This window comes from Fundulus heteroclitus, chromosome 7 (assembly GCF_011125445.2).
Source record: "Fundulus heteroclitus isolate FHET01 chromosome 7, MU-UCD_Fhet_4.1, whole genome shotgun sequence".
Lineage (NCBI taxonomy): Eukaryota > Metazoa > Chordata > Actinopteri > Cyprinodontiformes > Fundulidae > Fundulus > Fundulus heteroclitus.
This window is the reverse complement of record NC_046367.1, coordinates 4,544,422-4,560,345: the sequence shown is the minus strand read 5'-3', so window position 1 is coordinate 4,560,345 and position 15,924 is coordinate 4,544,422.

Below are 15,924 nucleotides of genomic sequence, written 5' to 3'. Positions count from 1 at the left end.
GGTCACGACATGATGCTGGTGAAGGAAAATGTTTCCTGGCTCGCTCCTCCAAAACACCCCAAAGTGGCTCAATAATATTTAGATCTGGTGACTGTGCAGGCCATGGGTGATGTTCAACTTTACTTTCATGTTCATCAAACCAATCTTTCACCAGTCTTGCTGTGGGTATTGGTGCATTGTCATCCTGATACACAGCACCTCTTTTAGGATACAATGTTTGAACCATTGGATGCACATGGTCCTCCAGAATGGTTCTTTAGTCCTTGGCAGTGACGCGCCCATCTAGGACAAGTATGGGGCCAAGGGAATGCCAAGATATGGCAGCCCAAACCATCACTGATCCACCCCCATGCTTCACTCTGGGCATGTAACAGTCTGGGTGGTACGCTTCTTTGGGGCTTCTCCACACCGTAACTCTCCCGGATGTGGGGAAAACAGTAAAGGTGGACTCATCAGAGAACAATACATGTTTACAATTGTCCACAGCCCAAGATTTGCACTCCTTGCACCATTGAAACCGATGTTTGGCATTGGCAGTGTTGGGCAAGCTACTTGTCCAGTGTAGTGAGCTAAGCTATCAGTTACTCAACAATAAATTAAGCTTCACTACACAAAAGCTACCACCTATAGAAATATAGCAAGCTAAGTTAAAGTAGCTTAACTACATCAGAAGCTACTTAACGTTGTACCAACCTAATGTCAGATCAATTCAAAATGAGTCTGATACACTGGTTAAAACATTTATTAAAGATCAGCCAAGGACCTAACACAGTGTAGACATTGCTTTATGAGCAGCATAATAAAATACAAACTGAAGTAATTACTGCTAGAAATAAAACAAAAAGGTTATTGGCCTAGTACGTTTGGTGGCGTTTTTTGCATATTATATTATCAGGAGGTTGTCTTTTATGTGCTCAGGTACTAGATTTAAAGGTGTTTTACCCAATAAGAACACTGCAGCACCAGACACAACCAGGAGGTCCCTGATCGTTGGGGAAAGGCAGAAAGAAGATGCACCATAAGCTTTTCATATTTCTTTTGTCATTTTAAACAAGAAACTACCAAAGCACAAGCCAAGTAGTAGAACTAAATGTTGAAAAGAAATTAAAAGCTAAATAAAATAAACCAGGTAACTTAATAAAGCTGCTTTGTATTTATATTCACATAATAATATCTACAGAATTAATTAACTAATAGCTTCGTTACATGTAGCGGCGCTACTGCCCATCACTGGGCATTGGCACGAGTGACCAAAGGTTTGGCTATAGCAGCCCGGCCGTGGATATTGAGCCTGTCGAGCTCCCGACGGACAGTTTTGGTGGAAACAGGAGAGTTGAGGTGCACATTTAATTCTGCTGTGATTTAGGGAGCCGTGGTTTTATGTTTTTTGGATACAATCCGGGTTAGCACCCAAACATCCCTTTCAGACAGCTTCCTCTTGCATCCACAGTTAATCCTGTTGGATGTGGTTCATCATTCTTGGTGGTATGCTGACATTACCCTGGATACCGTGGCTCTTGATACATCACAAAGACTTGCTGTCCTGGTCACAGATGCGCCAGCAAGACGTGCACCAACAATTTATCCTCTTTTGAACTCTGGTATGTCACTCATAATGTTGTGTGCATTGCAATATTTTGAGCAAAACTATGCTCTTACCCTGCTAATTGGACCTTCACACTCTGCTCTTTTTGGTTCAATGTGGAGTTAATGAAGATTGGCCACCAGGCTGGTCCAATTTAGCCATGAAATCTCCCACACTAAAATGAGAGGTGTTTCAGTTTCATTGTCCAACCCCTGTATAATAAAATGATGCAAGCCATTAACATTTGTCATAGATTCCTCAATTTTTAGCTGCTTCATTTGAGGATAACTTCAAAACTGACTCATGACTAAATGCAGGGTTATCTATCAAATCAACCGCAATATCATTTTGCCCACACTATTAAGGTACATTTTAACCTTAACTTTTTTAGTTTTGCTTACTCGTGTTTTCCCAGGCCTGCAAATGAGCAGAAGCTGATAGGGTGCTATTTTCTGCTCTCTATTAATCAGCTAGATTTAAGTCTGACAAATTATATGTATTTATTTATCTATTATAACTAGGGCTATCAAACAATGAAAGCCTATTAATCACTATTTAATCGCAAATTATATTATATTTCTGAAAGTGTATACGGTCATTAGGCATTTTAAAATGCTATTTTGCAATAGATAACGCTAATTAAAATTATACTCTTACAGAAGGTATCTTCCCTTTTTTGTTTTTTCCCAATTTTTAATGCCTCAAACAGATGTTTAATGTTCTCCCAAATTTCCAACAACTTTTCCAAACTTCTAACCTCTTTCTAACTTTTAGGCTATAGTTTAAAATAAACATTTTCTTCAAAACTCACCAAGATGCAGCTGGCCGTGCGCTTTCCAATGCAACTCACCATATCAGCTTGCAGCCAAAACAAATCGCTTTTCTCCGTTCCAACTTCTCCTGTACTTCAACAAACATCATTAATGCATCAACCTTTTTTGATGCATTAATGATTCTTGCTCCATAATGAACACTTTTAACTTAACCAAATGAAATCTGCTCCACAATCACTTATCTTATTTTGAGGCCCAGAGCCAGGGAGAGGGGAATTCACACTCCAGCAGAAATACACACATAGACACCCACACTTTGCTGAGCCGCAGGGTTCAATCAATCTGTGCTTCTCACTCACACTCCATGGATCCCATTTACAGCCGAGACATTCAAAACATAACAAACATTAATACATAAAGACAGACAGCTTTGCGCGCGATGAGGGTCTACTCTACTACGCTTCCGCTCGACGGAACTTTGTCTTATTTTAATATCTCCTCGTCTAACCGTCACGCAAAGAAAACAATCCTATTGTTCTCCTGGGGCCCCTTTAAAATCTCTTATTCTTCTATAACAGCTTTACCATTCAGGGTCTTAACTGTTCTTAGCCTCAACTTTTAAAGATGTTACGTATTCTCGGCCGTTGTCTATTCCCTGCTTCATGAGCGTCCCAAATTCTCAAGAGATAGCGCACCCCTCAGCCCTAAAATCACCAGTTTGTCAGTCTGGTTTGCGTGTGGCCAATCCTCCGGACATATTTTTGTCTTTGTTTATTTATCTTTTTTATTTTGTTTTATTTTATTTTTCGACAGCCTCACCATTTAAAGTTTCTTGGCTTTTATTGTCTTTTGTCGTTTCTATCTTATTTTATGTTTTTCTGACGTGAACAAACACATAAATCCCATTCAGTCTTGTCTCAGTTTCAACATAAATTCCATTCAATCCTCTCATACTGATAGCTCTGTTCAACCTCTCATATTTAGAGAAGAAAGCGTCTCACCCACAGCAACAAAATCTCCTTACTTTTTTTCGGGTTGACCCTGTTTTGCTGTAAGCGATTACTTCTTCGTGCCCAAATTCAAAAGGTTCCTCAACTTAATGTCAAATCTGGGTCACGGCACCATAGTGTTAAGGAATAATATTATTGGACTAATTCTGATAATTTTCAGTCTGAGAAATTTAAAGTCATCCCTAAAATGGTGCACATGACAAAAGCTAAACTGGAGGAATCAGTGACCACATATGCCCTGACCACCTGTGATGTTTCAATTAAAGTAATATAGCCAGCAAGCCGTCTACTGAAGGGTTACAAGGCTCTAGAAAAGTTACATTTCCTCATTCAAGAGAACCTTGATTTGGTATTTCCAAATTTGACAATAGCCCTTAGAGTATTTTTAACCATGCCTCTGATAGTTGCATCTGCAGAGCGATTATTTTGCAAGCTGAAGCTTATCAAAATATATCTTCGTTCAAATATGAGCAACGATCGCTTGTCCCAGTTAGCAGTGATCTATATTGAAAACAGTGTGGCACGGTCTATTTCATTTGATGCTATACTTGACAAATGGCCATGTGCAAAGTCACAGAATGTAATGGTTTAAATGTCATCAATGTTAAAACTCTGACATGGTGTCCAGGCTGTTAACATTTCATATTTCCGCTACAGAAAATGTTGAGTACTGAGTGCCACTACTGTAATATACATATATTATATATATTAATATATTTGCACTTAAAGGCATACTATGCAACATTTTTCAGTTAATTAATGTGTTCCATACCGTTTTTGGATGATTAAATGAGTCATTTCAGGTCGAACAAAGGTTTTCTCTGCCGCCCTGGTGGTCTCTGGGTGAAATACCGTACTTGCAATTGCAAGAGCCCTCGGCCCGCACCCACAGGCTCAGAAGTCTCGTGCAAGACCGCGAGAGTCGGTCTTGCTTTACGGCGAGAACTCCATGTGTTTTTGCCCTGCCATTCACTATATGCACGCGCGAAAGCAACACAGAACCGTGTGTTAACGTCAAATAAACATGCAAGCATATCGAGTTTTTTTTTTTTATTATTATTATTTATTTATTTTTTTTTAATGTTGGCGAGGCGGTAGCGTGAGTTTGGCGAGGCGACCGCCTCGCCAAGATAGCGCTGCGGGAAACCCTGATGTTCATACTTTCACTGTGTTAGTCATTGTTTGTACTGCCTTTTTTCGACTTTTCATTGCGTTCGCCTGTCAGCTAAGCTCAAAACAACCGCGCCTGGCTTGACGGAGAAACCAGAACAGCTGAGCATCTTTATGACAGTGCACTTTTACTTTCCCCCTCTGGGGGGAGCCTCGCTGGAAAATCAACCCCGGTTGCATAGTATACCTTTAATTAAACTTCTTATTTGCTTATGATTGAAATGATCACCTGATAAAATATGCAACATAACCGATGACACCTTTATTGCAGTAATAACTATAAGAAACAAGACCTACCTTGAGATGTACCAGTGCCTATGCAATATTGGAGAACTGCTATGGTGAAATGCATTGTATAGAAACTGTGGGATCTCAAGTGAATCTGTGAAAAATGTCTGTTATTCAGCAAAACATAAATTCATGAACTGTTCCAGATGCATGTTTGTTTGGCTGAGCAGGGGGAGCCGGCATGTTCAAAGGGGCGGGGCTTGGATGGGCTTGGTACCCATTAATAACTGCTTGCAGTTCTATTTTTTTATTGTATTTCTTTTAACAAAGTACATTCTAAAAAAAGGCCTATTCATTAAATATCCATCCAAATATTTCCTTCTTACAGGCTACTTTTACTGAAATATCACGAACAGAGGGCCTACTTTTAAAATTTAACTGTCATTAGAGCAAATTCAACAACGATTGTTTTCAACAGCAGACAAACTGAACTAAACAGACGGCAATGTCAAGCTGAACTCATGTCAACAGGAGACGTCAACTGAAATAATAAAAAAGATAACCTGAATTTAACAGACGTCAACATATTCCGATTTACTTTTTTAGGCTAATTGTACACAATTTAAACCTATTGCTATTTTAACAACCAAGCATTTTATTAGATCAGCAGTTAAAGCAAAAATAATAAATTTTACTGAATATTTTTTCTAGTCAGCCCATATAGTCAGCCCATATATTCCCGGGCCGTGGACGTCATGCCACCTTAGTAACCTCATTTGCTTATTGTGCAAAGTCCACTTTAAACCAGTTATGAAGCGTCCGTCAGTTTGACTTAACCTTATGTAAATATATATATATATATATATATATATATATATATATATATATATATATATATATATATATATATATAGCAAAATATGAACAAATATATATACCACGGAATTTTTTTAATTTATTTTTTTCACATGTAAGAGAAAATCGGAACAGATTCTGATCAGATTTCCAGCGCCCTCCAACGACAAGTCGAGACGTCATGTCGTGAACGTTCATTTAAACATGGCGGAGTACAACACTACATGCGATAGCGAAAACGAGAAATCTGAAAGCGAAATTTCGACTTCAACCGAGCGATTCCTACCAGTTGACCATTCTGATGTATCAGAGTAAGAATATTTGTGTCTCGACCCAGACGTTTCAGATGAAGAGAAGGTGGACGAAAAACAGCCTTCCGAGTCGGACAAGGAGTGGAGATTGCACGTCGGGAGATTAGATGAATGGTAGGACAGGTTTTTTCATTTAACTACACAGTTTAAATATTATTTTGTATGTTGACATCATTTTCTTTTAGGCATCATAGATATTTAATGGCTAAAATACCGGTGTTGTGTGAAATTCAGTTCCCCTGTGAAAATCTGCCCCCCCCCTCCCCCCTTTTTCGGGAGCGCGCATTGCAGCGTTGTTACGGGGCTTATAATTGATTTTTCAGTAAAACAACACATATAATCATGTTAAGGTTGTAACATTCAGTTTAATCGGCAGCTGTTTACAAAATTATAAAATAAAAATAAGTAAAAGAGGTCTTCTTGCGCTGTTTTGTATTATTTTAAACGCCCAGATAATCGGTCATTTTCCAACCTTTGTCACTTTTATTGAGCAAGCGAATTTCTCCACTGTGAGATCAATAAAGTCTATCTTATCGTATCTTATCTTAAATGATGAGATGAAGACAAAATTTATCACTAAAATGAATGAGCATTTATTTACAAGTAAAAATGAATTTATGCCATGGCCTAGTTACGCCCAATGATGAGGTGCTTCTTATCATAAAGAATCACTTGACAACAATTTATAAACAGTATCGGTACATATGATAATATTTAGCCTACCTACATACTAGCATAACAAAAGTCAAAAATAATAATATATCAAAAATATACACTGAGTAATATTGAGGCCTAAAGATTTCCTTAATGTAAATCCTTTTCCAACTTACCATAAATGCATTAATAGTGAATTTAGCAAATCAGTTATGGTGTGTAATTCATATACAAATATACAATTAATCAATCTTATTTTTTAGGTGTTCCTGTTCTCACTGCCAATAATGGATTCCGTGAGAGAGTGCATCTGTTGCCAGGAAATCGGCTTGGTTGTTGCTAAGATGGAAGAAGCCAGAGTGGAGATAGATGAAGAAATCCCTGGCTGTATCACAGACCATCCTGACATGGAAGCGGTGTGTCTAAATGTTTGGACATTGCAGGTTGCTCTGTCCCAATACAAGCAACAGCATAGGTATATAGCCTATAGAAAATTTGTGAGATGGTGTTGGGACTATTTAGGCAAAGATAGCAGGGCTGTGATACCCTCGTGTGCAGTCAGCTGTATAAGGGCCCACTTCCCACCCCCAGGACATGAAGATGACCTTACCTTTAGAGGTCACCTGTTGGCAGTTAAAACAAATACCCAAGCTGAAAGAACAACATCTAAAACATGCATGTAAACAAAATTGTTGTGGTTATTATTTAATATAAGCAATTACTAATAAAATTATTTCATGGTCTTTTTGAAAATTGACTGAATGAGAGATTGATGGCATCATCTTTCGTTGGTTTCACAAATTAACTTGTCAGTGATGGGGCTCTTATGCTGCATCAACCTGCTTAGTTTTTATTTTCTCCAGCTCTGTTAGCAGCATCTCGAAACAGTGGTCTACATGGTCTGAAACAAAAAGCAGCAGTGAGTAAAATTTCTCATAATTTTTCTTTTGATTGCTGGGGTGCATTTACACACAAATGAATAAATAGATACAGGAAAGTAAAAGACAACACATGTAGACATAGATACATGAAAGTAAAAAGACAAAGAGTGAAGCAACTAGTATAGCAGTGATGATTCCTGACAAAAATTATTTAAAAAAGAACATCTAATTATCTCAGTATATATGCAGTTGAATTATGTGCTATATTATTAGCTTGAGAATGGGTGAAGGATACTAATAAATAAAATAATTTGTAGTGATTATCTGCATTCAGTATTCAAAAGGGATGTACAAATAATCATGAACATATATTATGAGGTTATGGCTGTTCATCATAGAATATGTGAACAAAATAAAAATGTTATATTATTTTGGACTCTTGCTCATGCAGGTATTTTTGTTAATGAAAGAGCAGATAGGTTGGCTAAGGAGGCTATTAAAAAATAATATATTGATATGCCACTAAAGTTATCCAAATCTGAAGGCAAAAGTATATTTTTGAGAGAAAGCAAGAAGATATGGAAAAGTAGGTATGATAATGAAATAAATGGAAGGCACTTATATAGGATACAAAATACAGTTGATGTAGTAAGGATCAGGGGAATAAACAGGAGGGAGGAAATAATTATAAATAGAATAAGAACCGGTCACAGTTTTTTTTTAAATGGAACTCTTTGTAAAATGGGGAAACATCTTACAGGTTTTTGTAGTTGGTGTCATGATGTAGAAACAATAGAACATGTTTTTATTAATTGTAGAAGATATGTAAATCAAAGGATATTAAAAACAGAATTAGGTTTTAATAGGAATTTAAATTTGAGAATGTGGTTTTGTTAACAAAAATAAAATATCTTAGAGGGGGTTGCTGAGGGATGCAGAGTGTCTCCCCTCTCTGTTGCCGGGTAAGATAACATGCGACTTTAGTTTTATGGCGGTCAGGTCATTGCGGCCTGACCCCGTACAGGGAAGAGCAGCCCCTTTGTTTGAGAAACAGATAGCTTACAGATTACCCCTCCCTCCCTAACTTAGAGGAGGAGGACAGACACTGCAGAAAAAGGATGTCTTGGCAAAACTTACTTCAGACAGACTTCTACATCACGGTGTGAAATCATCTGATAATGGTAATGTAAACTCTGTCTCCATATTTAATTTCTATGAATTAAATATGCATATTACAATGTTTTACCTCTGATCAAGGCTTTTCTCATTTATTGTCAAATCTTAAACCGGGGTAAAAATAGGCCTTTATTAGCGAAGCAGAATTAGACCAATAATATTATTCCTTAACAGTTTATAAGCTAAATAGTATTTAGGGGAAAAAGAAGATTTTTAGGTTTAAAAAAATACTGGGATCAGAGAATTTGAGGAATAGATATTAGGATCCAATAGATGGCAGTAGTGCAACAATAAATGATGCAAGCTGCCGTTAAAATCTAAAGAGGAAGAACAGCGGTTGTGAAGAGCCAAAGACCCCCTCCCCCGGAGCACTGAGGCAGTCGTCTTTAAAATGACGAGCCACAAACGAACTTTAAGTGTGTCTTTTGGCCACTCATGCAATCTTCCATCTTCATGGGAACAGTACATAGCGACACAATGACGAGGCATCTTGTAAAAAAGCGGTGAAAGCAAAAAGACCTTATCGATTTAGTACTCAGACAGTATAGCGGGTGCCGGCTTCCAGGTTTGCGACTCATGGTATGACGTCACTGGGAAAGTCCGTCCAGCGAGATCGTTTTGATTCCATGGATTTTGCGAACGCAAAAAACGACAGATGCGGGTAGGGGACCAAAAAAAATTATCAGAAGTAATAAATAGCCATGTGGACATCATCTGTTTGAAAAATCTCGCTGATCTGCCGCTTCAACGATTAATGCTTTATAACCGGTTTAAAGGGGAAGTCCGGTCAACAAGGAGAAATCAGGGGATCATTAGCTATAACTAAAACGAATACGTTCATGGTTATTTAATGAATTTAGCGTTAATCAATAAGAAAATAAAAGCATAAATTGTCGTCTGGATCACTGTGTATGGGGGCGGCCATTATTGCCCAAATATGGGCAATAATGGCCGCCTAACATCACATCCTGTGACGTGGATAAGCGGAGCGGCGACAGCATTTCTCTGCGCTTTCCAAGCAAAGTCAATAGGAGCCGTTCTACACAGCTGTAATCAACAACAATTTTTTCGGATTTCCAGAGGACTTCACTATTGAAATTTGCGAGAGCTATAGTTGAAGCAACAATGCTCACGTGCATGGCAGTTGTATGTAACAATACATCGGGTAAAAGTGGAAAAAACATTAGTTTTTTCACCTTTCCGATTCATCATCCACAATGGGCTGTTTTGCTGGATTACCACTGTGAAGAGGGAGGATTTGCCATCGAACTTCTGGCCAGAGAGAAAACACGTCGTCTGTAGCCAACATTTGGATAAAGGATGTCTTCAAGATGACATGAGAGCGAGACTTTTTGGCAGGTTTTTCTTCTTCATAAGGTAGAATTTGCCGGAAAATTTGTTTACCCAACCGTAGCGGCAAAGGGATACGACACACTTAGGAAGAGTGCTTACTGTGGCGAATCCCACTTATTTTATACGACTTTGGTCTTATTTTTGTCTAAAGTCGCTTGTAAATGTCATGAGTTGTGGGTTGCAGGGGTTTTTTTGGGCTTGTTTCTGAAAGTGAAGTCGATTGTTTGGGGTCTAAACTAAGTGACGCTGAAATATCCCTCCGCCTCATAACGCGGTGCAGCTCATCCTGACAGGAGCAGAGTAAACTCAGAAAGAGCCGCTCTGCCCGTATTTTCTGCAGTTTACGGTTGCAATAACTGATGATAACTGCTGAAAGTAGATTAGGCGGTGCAGATCACCATTTTGAGCAGAGATTGGTTCTAAAGATGAGTTTTATACTCATCTTATAACATTGCAGAACTCAACCCATAAACCGCACTTTAATGCTTATTTGTTGTCTTTTTATGTCTCTAAAATGTAAAATTAGTATTAATTTAAATTTAAATGCTTTGTTTAAGGGGTTAAAAAATATTTCGGCATGAAAACGTATATTTATTTACAAGGGGACAGATTGGGCATTGGGACTTGCTCTACAGCCGATCCCGCACACTGACGTCACAAACTGGGAGGAGGCAGTACTGTTCTTCACCAAGATGGCGGCCCCCATAAAAGGACCTTCAAATGAAAATTACTCTTAATTAAAAAAGCTTATTATTTATTGAACAGTATGTAATCATTTTAAATTTAAAGTACTTTCAGCAGTTTGAATTCTGATTATGACCAGACTTCTCCTTTAACCAAATCTGGTAGTTCCATTAACAATTCCTGTATCTCTCCCACCTTTCAGCTTCAGAGCCTTGGCGCCATCCTGGACAGCTCTTCACATAATCTCCTTCATTTTCCACATCCAGAACATCACCTGGCTAACTTTCATATTTGCAGCATCAAGCAAGTTCTTCCTTCGCACTTTTGGCAAACTGGTTCACAGTCCACTCACCTTTCCTCTTTACAATTTCAAATCCCTTCCCTCCCTGTCTCACGGAAAACCCTCCATAAACTGCAGCTAGTTCAAAAGACAGCAGCTCGCATCATTACATCATCTACTTCACACTTGTACATTAACTCCACTGTCACATTCAATATAAACCAATCCTATGATCATACAAGGCCAACCACAGCCATGGACAAAGAGCTGGGTGCGATTTGCTGGGGGAATGGGGGGATTTACCCCCCCTCTGTTTGTGATGTCCCCCCTTCTGGTCATTCATGTGTTGTGCAATTATACACTGTTTAAAGTTATTTAATGTTTCATAAATAACTCTCTGTCTGTTAATTATTGTCTGGTGATGATCATCTTTTAAGCTGATATCAAGACAATGGTTGAAAGGGATAAATTTGAGCACTAGCGATCCTTTAACAGCAAAACCTGCACACACATAGAAGAAAGGAGTGACAACTTCTTTTCAAGTTCAAGAATTTAATAACAGAAATAAATGAACATCCAGAGAACCTCACTATGTAATGCTGTTTACCTGAATTAACACAATATTTCAATCAGTAAATCCTCTCTAATAGGCTAGTGAAACTTAACTAAACTACTAAGCAAAATGAAGATAAAAGGAAGCTAAGCTCATTAGCTTAGCTTCCTTTTACATTAAATAACTTTAAACGATTTACATGCAAAACAAAAGTGTTTGATCATAATCAGATTAATTCAGTGAATCCTTTTTCACTGAAGATCTGATTCCAAAAAGCATGGAATGGAGTTAAAAAAAAACATTTGGCATGTGTTTCAACCCGTTCACAATACAAAGCCCAGGTTAAACAAAATTTGTTGAAATAATATTCTGAGGACCGGTTTGTCCTGTAAAATCATTTAATTCAGAATCGCTTGCCTTTGTTTATACAATCCTACCTATGGGTGCTAGGGGTAGCAAATCGGTGGCAAATAGGTTACAACATAAAATTGCCTTTACTAACATTAATATTCAATAGTAATGCGGGGATAAGGCTCATAACACCATCGAAGGATGGCGGAGCAGCATAAAGCAGGTTACGCTTTATGCTTTAAAACAAACTCCTTTTGAAATGTCCGAAACCGGATGTTAGCAAGGCTAATAGCAGTTTGGCTAGCGCGAGCTACCGGTTAGCCCTTTGTTCTAAACACCATGTGTCCAACGGTTTACAAAACATTTCCCAATAAACCCTTTACTTCACCCTCAGCTTGCTGCCCAAACCTGTCCTTTGTCTTGTGTCAGTTCTATCCAGTTTGGCCATTCACGGACGGAGCGTTGAAGGAGGGAAGTTGTTGGTTGTTGTTGGCGGACTAGCGCTTGGCTCTGCAGCCATGTGGTCGGGTCGGAGGCCTGATGTCCTGGAGACAGTCTTTGACTCCGTTGCACTCCGATTTAAGCAGATTTCTCCTCAGCATGGGGAAGTTGCTCCTGTGCCGGCTTTTCAGCTCTGCGTTGCCTGGAACCAGCTGAGGAGAAATACAACAAGGCTGTATTGGCAGGGAGGATATCTGCTCCTGCTACCGGTGATGAGGTTAAGACAGCAAACATAGCTCTGTATTTCGTGTGTTGTTTATCCGGATTCAGTCAGGGAGGTCCTCCATTGAGGTAGGCAGTCGAATCTAGCAGACCCTGGATCAAACATGGCTGGTCCAGGCACCTTCCTTCAGACGCTGGCTTGTGTATCAGTCAGGCCCGTGTACGGCCCATGGTCTGAAGCAGCTCTTTCCTGGTCTGAGCAGGAGGTGATCTGTGCAGCTCGGAGTCTGAAGAAGTCTGAGAAGTGAAGAGGGCTCTTTGTCTGTGGGAGGAAGGTTTTTATAGCAGCAGGACCCCTGGTGAGAGGAAGGAGGGGCCATCCTCTGTGCCTGTGTATCCTTTACAGCAAAAGTTGGGTTCCTTTGTCAAACTCTTCCACAGTTCAGAATTCAATCTGAGATCAATTATTCATCATGGTGTTATTATAGCACAACACATGTTTTATCCCTGGGGGGGATACATTCCTCCCCCCTCTGATCTGAATAAGTAATATTATCAGGGATTAAAGTTCTCCGTTGCTGCGACAGATTTCCGTTGTTTGGAAAATGAGCGCAAATTGTATAGACTTTTTATTCAAGATTTTAAACAGACGCTGCTCTCAACCAATGACATCTGGCAGAGTCGGGACATTAGCCAATCAGAAAGAGAGTAGGGCGGGTCTTTGCAAAGCCGAGAGCTGCCAGTCTAAGGTTTATCAGTGTTCATCATTTTAATTTTTGGAAGAACATCTCAAACTGACCACAGATGGTATAAATGAAAGTAGTGGTGGTCAAAGGTTTTCTTTGGAGGTCAGAAAGTTCTTCGAATAGAACAGCTGACAACAACATCGGTAAGCTTGTCAATCTGCTCCTGCAGTTAACTAATGCATTATTTCCACCTGTGGCCATGTCGCCTGTCAGTGTTTATTCCCTCGCTTCCAGTAATTTAGCTGATAAACACAGCGACTAACCAGGAATCTCCCCATGATTCACTGTTATGTTTTATTTAAAACTGAAAGAGTAACGCTCTAGCTCGGCTAATTTAGCATGACACACATTTTTTGTTTTTTTGTTTAAGAAGGCAAGGAATGTTATACGATGTCCCGGTTTGACTGGGTCTGATTCGGAAAAAGTTAAAAAAAGAAAGAAAAAAATCATCAATATTATTCCACCTGCGCTTTTCTGTAACAAAGAAGGCAGAGCTGCAGTCAGAGCGGCTGCCAGTCAATAAGCAGCAGCTCCACCTCATGAGCTGCTGAACCAGGACACTCGTTAAATAAAATCACAAGGATTTGGATGCATACAGAGTATTAAGGAAATTACGTCAAAAATAAAACAAATAAACTGCAGTTACAACATGGATTGGAGAACGGGTTCTAACTGTGTGAGACCAGAGTTTTTGTAGTTATTTTGTATTATTTTTACACAGAGTGGAGCGCGATGTGAAGCAACACTGTAGAACCGAGTCGCACTAGAAACGTGTTAAAAAGCCTCCTGTGGGTCTATGAACTCATTTTACTCCAACCCAAAAACATCTGCCAGACAGACAAGCTAAACCAGCCAAGATTACCTTCAACAATATTTAACTTAACGCAGAAGTTAAAAATGTTCATCTTTAAAAGAAAGTTACATTTTTTTCTGATAAACTTTAAGCAATTTTACTAAACTTTTTAAAAGTTTAACCTCCCATCCATGGATTTTCTATACCTGCTTTTCCGTACAGGTGTTACGTTATGCCGTATCTGATTGGAAAACGTGGCTTGACGTAACACAGGATCGTGGAGGAGCTGGTGACCATCTCCAGCAGTCAATGAGCGAGAGGTAGGGACAAAGAGTCCATCCTGGACATGTCACTGGGCTAAAATATATAAATGGTAAACGGCTTGTACTTGTATAGCGCTTTAACTAGTCTTGATGACCTCCAAAGCGCTTCACATTACATTCAGTCATTCACCCATTCACACACACCCTGACGGTGGTGAGCTATGTTAGTAGCTACAGCTGCCCTGGGGCAGACTGACAGAGGCGCGGCTGCCATGCACTGGCGCCACCGGGCCCTCTGACCACCACCAGCAGGCAATGCGGGTGAAGTGTCTTGCCCAAGGACACAACGGCAGAGACAGTCAGTGCGGGGGATCAAACCGGCAACCTGCCAATTGCAAGACAAACTCCCTAACCTCTGTGCCACGTCGGCCCACAACTGTTTTTAGAAATTTCAAAAAAGTTAATGCCTTTTTATAAACTCATGAGTTGTGGTAATTAATTGGTGAGCAATAACTGGCAAAGCAGAAACTGATTATTGTAATGTGGGATCTGTGTCAAATTAAAATGTATGATCTCATGATAGTGTTGGTTATATGTCTCTCTTTGTGAGCACAGAAACAGCCGAGCGAGCACACAGCTGGTGTTGAGCGTTGAATGAGCAGGTCGAGCGCACGAGCAAAGTCGCGCATGCGAACAGAGATGGAACTGAGCGTGAGGACTGAGTTTAGAAGAGTTTTCAGAGTTGAGCGTGTGCCAGACCGGTTTTGAGCGAGCGTGTGTTGTCTCACTGCGTGCTTGGATTGGTTCCTGTGCGCTCAAACAAAAGGCAAAAATATCTTCTTCTCCAGCACATTCTTCGCGCCTCCCCTGTGACTCTTTGGCGCCCCCCAGGGGATGCGTGCCTCACCTATTGAAAACCTCTGTCTTAGAGGGTCCGGGTGTACAAGGATGGGTGCCTGGAAAAACCTTCTCTTCAATTCCTGAAACTGGCATTGAATTGAAATTGGCATCTGGGCTTCATGCCCTAGCAGTTTAAAGCATTTATTGTGACACACAGATGTACAAGGGAGAATGCATGGAAGAACCACAAAAGGAGAACACCAGACCTGTCATGGTTTAGTTTTGATTCGGCTTTGGTTTACTATTATTCTCAGTTTTTCCACCTTGTTTGGGTTTTAATTTGTTAAATTTTAGTTTCCTCCTTCCCTTCCACTCAGCCTTCACTCCACTCTCCTTGCAGTCAGTCACACCTGTTAGTAATTATTCAGTCAGATGCATTTCACCTGTTAGTCTTTCTATTTAAACCTCCCTCTGCCTCACTTTAGTGCTGGTCCATCATCATTCCACACCTCTCCATGCCAGTCCCCGTTTTGCCTTGGAAGCTTTGTTTGCTCCTGTTGTTAAGGTTAGTCCTGCCAGTCACTCTAAAGACTGTTTGTTCACTGTTTGATCCTGGAAAGGCTCTGCTCTGTGCCCTGGTGTCTCTCAAGTTCTGCCAACCTGACTAGCCGCCCTGGAGAAGCTCAGCTCTATGCCCTGGTGTCTCTCAAGTTCTGCTAACCTGACTAGCCGCCCTGGAGAAGCTTAGCTCTGTG